Source organism: Anas acuta, chromosome 8 (genome assembly GCF_963932015.1).
Source record: "Anas acuta chromosome 8, bAnaAcu1.1, whole genome shotgun sequence".
NCBI classification, from domain to species: Eukaryota; Metazoa; Chordata; class Aves; order Anseriformes; family Anatidae; genus Anas; species Anas acuta.
Genome location: NC_088986.1, coordinates 10,374,731 through 10,381,018, shown reverse-complemented (window position 1 = coordinate 10,381,018; position 6,288 = coordinate 10,374,731). Strand labels below are relative to the sequence as shown.

The following is a 6,288-nucleotide window of genomic DNA, read 5'->3' as shown; positions in this document are numbered from 1 at the left end:
TTTTTGGGGTGCCCACATCCCCTGCCACGAGCAGCCAAGCCGGGGGGACACAGACACATGGGCACCCCACATCCACGGGGCAGGGGGGCGAAGGGTAAACAGCAGCACTAATTTGTGGGGTAATTAGGATTTCGCCCCAGCTTTATGGGACCTCTCCTCATCCCACACCCTCCTCGGGTCTTTGCTGGGCAGACCCAGTGCTGCTCCCACCCATCACCCCCCAACCCTCCTTGGGGTGGCTGGTAACAGCGGGGCTCACCCCGCCATCCCCTAAAATAGGGTGAAACCCCCCCAAAAAATAACCTGTGTTCCTCGGGCAGCCCCCGGCCGCAGCCCCGCTGAGCTCCCCGGGCGGTGCGTGAAGGGTTTCTCCCCCATCCCATGACAGGCCCGGAGCATCTGGCGTCACCCCAAATCCAGAAGGGAAGCGGCCATTCAGCACTTCTGGGGCCTGATTGCTGTCAGCAGCCCCCCCATGCCCCGTCCTACTGCCGGGCAGCTGCTGCACCCCATAAACCTCGTCTGAAACAGCTCCTCCAGCCCCATGGCACCGCCGCGTCCCCCCGAGCTCCGCTCCCTGCCACCCTCCTGGTTGGGGACCCTTGGGACGCCCACCGAGCCCCCCGGGATGCTGTCCCAACCCCATCCCGGCTCACCCGTGCCAACGCCAAGCTCCCCTGCCTGGCCCCCAGCCCCCGAGCATCACGGTGTGGGGCCGGTGCGGGCACCCCAAACGCCCCCGGGATTGGGGACGCCAACCCCAAGCACAAGGCCACCAGCGGGATTGAAAACGCCCATGGGTGGGATAGCCCCAGGGTTCTGGGGTCCCCCTCGTGTCCCCCAGGGCCACCCTGGGAGGGGATTTGGGGCCGGGCACGGAGCCCCCATGGGACAGCGGCCCCGGGGGAGCGGGAGGGCGCGCGGGGAAAGGCTTGGGGAGGCTTCGCCTGCCGCTCGGTGCTGACCGGCTGTTTTATATCAAGGCGGGAGGGGGGATTTGCTGTTCTAGATGGTATTTTAATGGGCAGCCAGGCAGCTGGAGCCTGGGAGAAGCCTGCTTTACATTGTTTGGGGTTGTAACAAATAAATTCAATTAAAGGCAAATGGCTCCGCGCAGCCCCCACCCTGCGCGGTGGCTCCGCGGCACCGGCGGCTGGGGGAGCCCCAACCCGGGGTGGGGGCCCAGGGCTTCGTCCCCCCCGCTTTGGGGACACCCCCCAGGCCTGCCCCAGGGATGCGTCGGGAGCTTTTTGGGGTGCAGGGATGGGATTGGGGGCACCACGCCACCCAGCCAGCACCCAGAGAGGAGGAAACGGGTTGGGGACCCCACGCGGCCCCCATATTGCGCATCCCACCCCAACACGCAGACGGGACGGGAAAAGCCCCGAGGACACCCCGGGGACGGGCAGCCCCGGCTCAACAACGGGGCCCTGGGGGGAAACGGAGGTCGGGCAGGGGCAGGGGCGCGGAGCTGGGGCTTTGCAGGGCCGTGCAGCTGGGGGAAAAGCCGAAGGGGACTCAGCGGGGCCGTGCCAGAGCCTCAGCACGCTGTAAACAGCCGCGGCAGCAGCAGCAGCAGCAAGTCCTCTGCCGGGAGCCAGCACCGGGCGTTTGTTAGTTGGAAACCAGATGGTGCTCGGAGAAGCGCCGGCACAGCCCGCCTGGCCGCCGGCCCCAGCCGGGAGCGGGGTCCCGGGGGCCCCGGGGCTTTGCTGCCCTCGGGTAGGGTGGCCGGGGGTGGAGGAGGTGTTGGGGAGCCCCTGGAGCGCTCCACGTGGCACCCGGTGCCATGATGGGGTGTCCCCAAGGGATGGTGTGTCCCAAAAGGGTGCCGTGTTCCCAAAGGGATGTCGTGTTCCCAAAGAGATGCCAGGTCCCAAAAGGATCCCATATTCCCAAAGGGATGCCATATCCCCAAAGGGATGCCACGTCCCAAAAGGATCCCGTATTCCCAAAGGGATGCCTCGTCCCCAAGGGATGCCATGTTCCCAAAGAGATGCCATGTTCCCAAGGGATGCCATGTCCCCAAAGGGATGCCATATCCCAAAAGGGGATGCAGAAGGAACAGTGGGGTTAGAGGTGGGGCACTCATAGCCCCTAAACCCCCGGGCACCTCTGTGTGCCACGCCGTGCCTTGGTTTCCCCCAGGCAGCATTGGTGGGGGACCCCAGGGCAAAGAGGAGGGGGACAGAGGTGGGTCCTCAAGTCAGAGCCCCCCAGGTCCCCACAGAGAGGGCTGTGGTGTCAGTGGGGAGGGGATGGAGCCCCATCCTCGAGGGAAAGCCCCGGGGTGGGAGCGAGGGGGTCCCTGCCATGGCACATGGTGACGGGGACAGGGCCAGCACATCCAGTGGGACCCGAGCCTTTCCCAAATCCCCGCGGTCCCAGGGGCAGGTGCACCTCGCCCCAAGGTTTTGGGGGACCACAGCAAGCGGGCAGGCGGCCCCGGCCGGGGAGGGGACAGGCCGGGGGACACACGGCATCCCCGGCACCCCCGGGGGGGTCCCGCGGTGTTTACAGAGCTTAACCCCCCCCGCAGCCCCGCGAGGCCACGGCGCACAATAGCGTGTGGACGTGGTGACACCGGCCGTCCCCACACCACCTTGGAAGACAGAGGGCCCTGCCACCCACCGCCAGCACCGGGATTAATTATGATAATGTAGTTCTTTCCCCCTTTGTCACCCTAATGAATGGGCCCCTTTAGGATTTTAAGGCCTTTGTTTGGTGCCTCTTTACTGCGGTATTGTAGGATGGGGACTAGCAGGTGGCAGGTCCCCAAACAGCCCCTTTTGTCTCCTTTGGGGGCTGTTTTGTGCTGGGGTTGGGGAGGGGGTGCGAGGATGCGGGGCTGGGAAAGGATGGGGGGGGGGGGGGGCTGCAAGGGGGCTCCCGGCCAGGGCCGCAGCGCTCGCCCCATCGGGTCCCCGCGCCCCAACGCCTGCGCCCGGCCCCGCGCGGCGGGCAGATGCCGGGAGCCACCGCCTGAGCGCCGGCCTTGATCTTTTACTGCCTGGGCAAATCAATTACCCGGCAGAAAAGTCCCTAAATCCCACCATAAAACCCGTTTAGCAGCCGACGTGGCGCGGCGGCCGCTGGTAGCGCTGCCTGGGCCCTGGGCGAGCCTCGAGCCCCGCTGCCGGCACCAAGTCCCCTGGGCTGATCGCTGCGGGGAGGGCAACTGGGGGAGGCTGGGGGCTGCTGGGGGTGACTGGGAGCTGCTGGGAGCCACTGGGGGCTGCTGGGGGTGGCTGGAGAGGATTGGGCATGAAGCACAGCTCCTGCATGCTCCTGAGCCATTAAAGGGGGGCTCCCAGGGGTCCCAGGACCCCCAGGCCACCCTCCCCTCTCCACCAGCCCTCCCTCACCCCCCCGGTGCAGGCAGGAATCTTCCAGTGCCAGCGGTGGCACCAGGGACCTGGGGAGGGCACAGAGGGACAGGGAGAGGGGACAGGGACGGACACGGAGGCGCCTGGAGGGTGAGGGGCCGTGCACCCTACAGCCACGTCGGGGTGAGGACACGGCTGTGCCTGCTCAGCCCCAGGGGAGCGAGCCCAAAGCCCATGCATGCCCCAGGGGGGGATTTTGGGGCTCTGCTGCATTCCATGCAGCCACACAGGAGCATCCCTAATGCCACAGGGACACCAGGGTGGGGACCGAGAGGTGACATGGCCCCGATCGAAGGCTGGGCTGGGAAAGGCACTCCAGGGCACCTCTGCTTGGGGACACCACCAGGTGCCAGGCACCATGGATCCTCGTGCCCTGTGACACCTCCCTATGGCACAGGGGACCCCGGCTGTCCCCGTGTCCCCACGCAGGGGGCAGAGGGATGCTGTGGGGTGGGGGGGCAGATCCTGGCCGGGCACCGCCAGGGGCTGCGAACCGGTGAGCAGCGGGGTGGTAAAACGGTGACAAGTAATTGGTGTCCCGGCCGGTCCTTTCATGCCGACGCCGTTTTATGGGTGAGGAAATTGCTTGTGAGTCAGGAACACAGGAGACAAATTTAGGAAGTGCTCTCTGAATGTGCCGGGGTCAGGCGCCGAGGCCGAGCGCTTGAAACCTGGGTGGCCTCGGCGCTCGCCCCGCGCTCTCCCCCCCCCCCCCAACCCCCCCGGGCTCCTCGGCATGGGAACGCAGACCTTTTATCTTATCACTGCTCTTCCGCCCGCCCCGGCCTCCCCCCGGCCCCCTCCCGGCACAGCCGCTCGCGCCGCAGACACAATGCGAGCCCTGCGCCCTCCGGCAGCGCCTCGACCCACCCCTGTGCCAGCCCCGGGCGTCGCGGGGTCCCCAGCATCCACCCCAATGAGCCGCAGTGGGGCAGGGGATGTGGGGATCCCCCTTGGGGACCTGCCTGGGGGAAGTGTGGGTGCACGGCTCCGGCCCCGTGGAGGTGGTGATGGGGAAAATCTGGTGGAAGGCGCCGGGACGTGGGCGCACCGTGGATGAGCCCGTCCTAACGCAGCCCAGGCAGGAGCCATTTGGCCCCAAACCCCACCAGCAAAGGCAGCGGGGTTGGGGCGAGCAGCCCCCGGCCTTCCCCGCATCCCCCTGCACGCCGGGGAGCAGGTTCTCCCTTTTTGTTTGTTTGCTATGGTTTTAATTGGGAGGAAAGGCCGCGGCCCCATTAAAGCGCGCCCGAAAGCGGCTGAGGGCTACCTTGAGAGCGCAGCCCCCTTCCCCGGCCACCTCCGAACGCCCCGAACCAGGCGGGTTTTGATGTATTTTTCTTGATCGCTGGCCAAGCGCTCTCTCCTGCAAAGCAGCATGTTTCTCATTTTCTGTAGGTTTAACTCCAAATTAATTTGTAAGTGATCTCGGTTTCTTGTTCCCCGAAAGATACCTAATAGCGCGGGGGAGTTCCTGCCAACCGAAACGTCGCAGCAGGGGCGAAGGGGAAAAAAAAAGCAGGAAAAAGAAACCCAGGAACTGTGACCCCTGGTGGGTATTTAACAAGGTGTCAGCTCCAGGCATTTTCGGAGCCCTCTAAGTGGATGTGACACCGGCCCCGCGCCCCGGGCTGGGGCACAGGAGGGTCGGGCAGTGGGGATGCGCCCACGGCCACCAGGTCTCGTCCTGCCCCAGCTGGAAAGGGGCCGGGGACCCCCCGTGAGCGGTGCCAGCCACCGGCTGTGGGGTCCCACAGTTTCGGGGAGGACGGGGCAGGGGTCCCGGGGCTGTCCAGCCTGCCCGGCGCCCCCGCCGCATGGGAAGCGGGCACGGTTTAATAGGGCGGGCGGCCGTCCGGCGGGGCCGGCTGCTGGCAGGAGGACACAAGAGCTTTTGTCTCCGCTCCCGGCACCGGCTGGGGCTGGCAGGGCCCGGGGAGGTTCAGCCACCGAGAGCCGAGCTCGCCACCGGGGCGAGCGGCCAAACCCACCCCGGTTTCTCGGGGTTTAGCGGGCGCTCGGTGCATGCGAGGAAGCGCCCAGGTGGCTGGAGAGGCCGGGTAGGGGTTGGGGAACGGAGCAGTCCCTGTTCGGAGCCCCACGGCCCTGCCTCTGCCCCCTTTTTGCCAGCAGCAGCAGGAGAGACCCTGCCCTTCCCCAGCTTGGGTACCGGGGCAGCAGGGATGTGAAAGCAGTCGGGTTTCTGCTAGCTGAAAAAAATCAGCCACCGCTTTTGGGTCCCTGCTCCTCTCGCTCCCCTTGTTCTGCCATCCCCAGGTGATGGGGAGCTGTCCTGATTGTCCCCTCCGGGGACACGTCCCAAACTGCAGCTCGGCCCCTGGAAGCCCCCCGTGGCTGCAGAGGCAGCCGGCTGCCCTCCTGCAGGCCCCGGCACCGAAGGGCCGCAGCGGGGAGGAGATGCTGCTGCTCTTGCTCAATTACCCCGCGAGGGCCCAGGCCCTGGCTCCGTCCCATCGCCACCAGCAGCGGCTGCGTGACACAGCCGGGCAGTGTCACCGTGCTGGGGACATCCTGGGGGCGGCACAGCCTGGATGGATTCAGCTCCCCAGGTCCCCCCCCCAGCCACCAGCACGGCGTTCCCCCAATAAACCATTTGGGGACACCCTGGCGTGAAAACAAGGCACGAGGGAGGAACAGCCGGGGTTTTTGCAAGGCGTGTGGCCACGTTTCACCAGCCGGCCACCCCAAAAGTGCCCTTCCCCATGCAGCAGCACTGCTGTCCCCTCCATCCCCTCCGTCCCCTTGGTGCCCGAGGTCTCCGCACCCCGGCCCCGTGCAGGTGCCACCACCAGCCCCACAGGGACCACGGCGCTCGCCTCGGTTCCTGCCCCCCGGCCCCCCGGGTCCCGCCGCAGGGTGAAACTCCCCGAGGAAAGGCCGG

General features: G+C 66.8%; 1 protein-coding gene across 1 annotated transcript in view; it reads right to left on the bottom strand.

Annotated features, from left to right (window-relative positions):
• KIF2C (kinesin family member 2C) overlaps nt 1–6,288 on the bottom strand; it is a 77,348-nt gene that overhangs the window by 70,757 nt on the left and 303 nt on the right. The window lies entirely within an intron of this gene.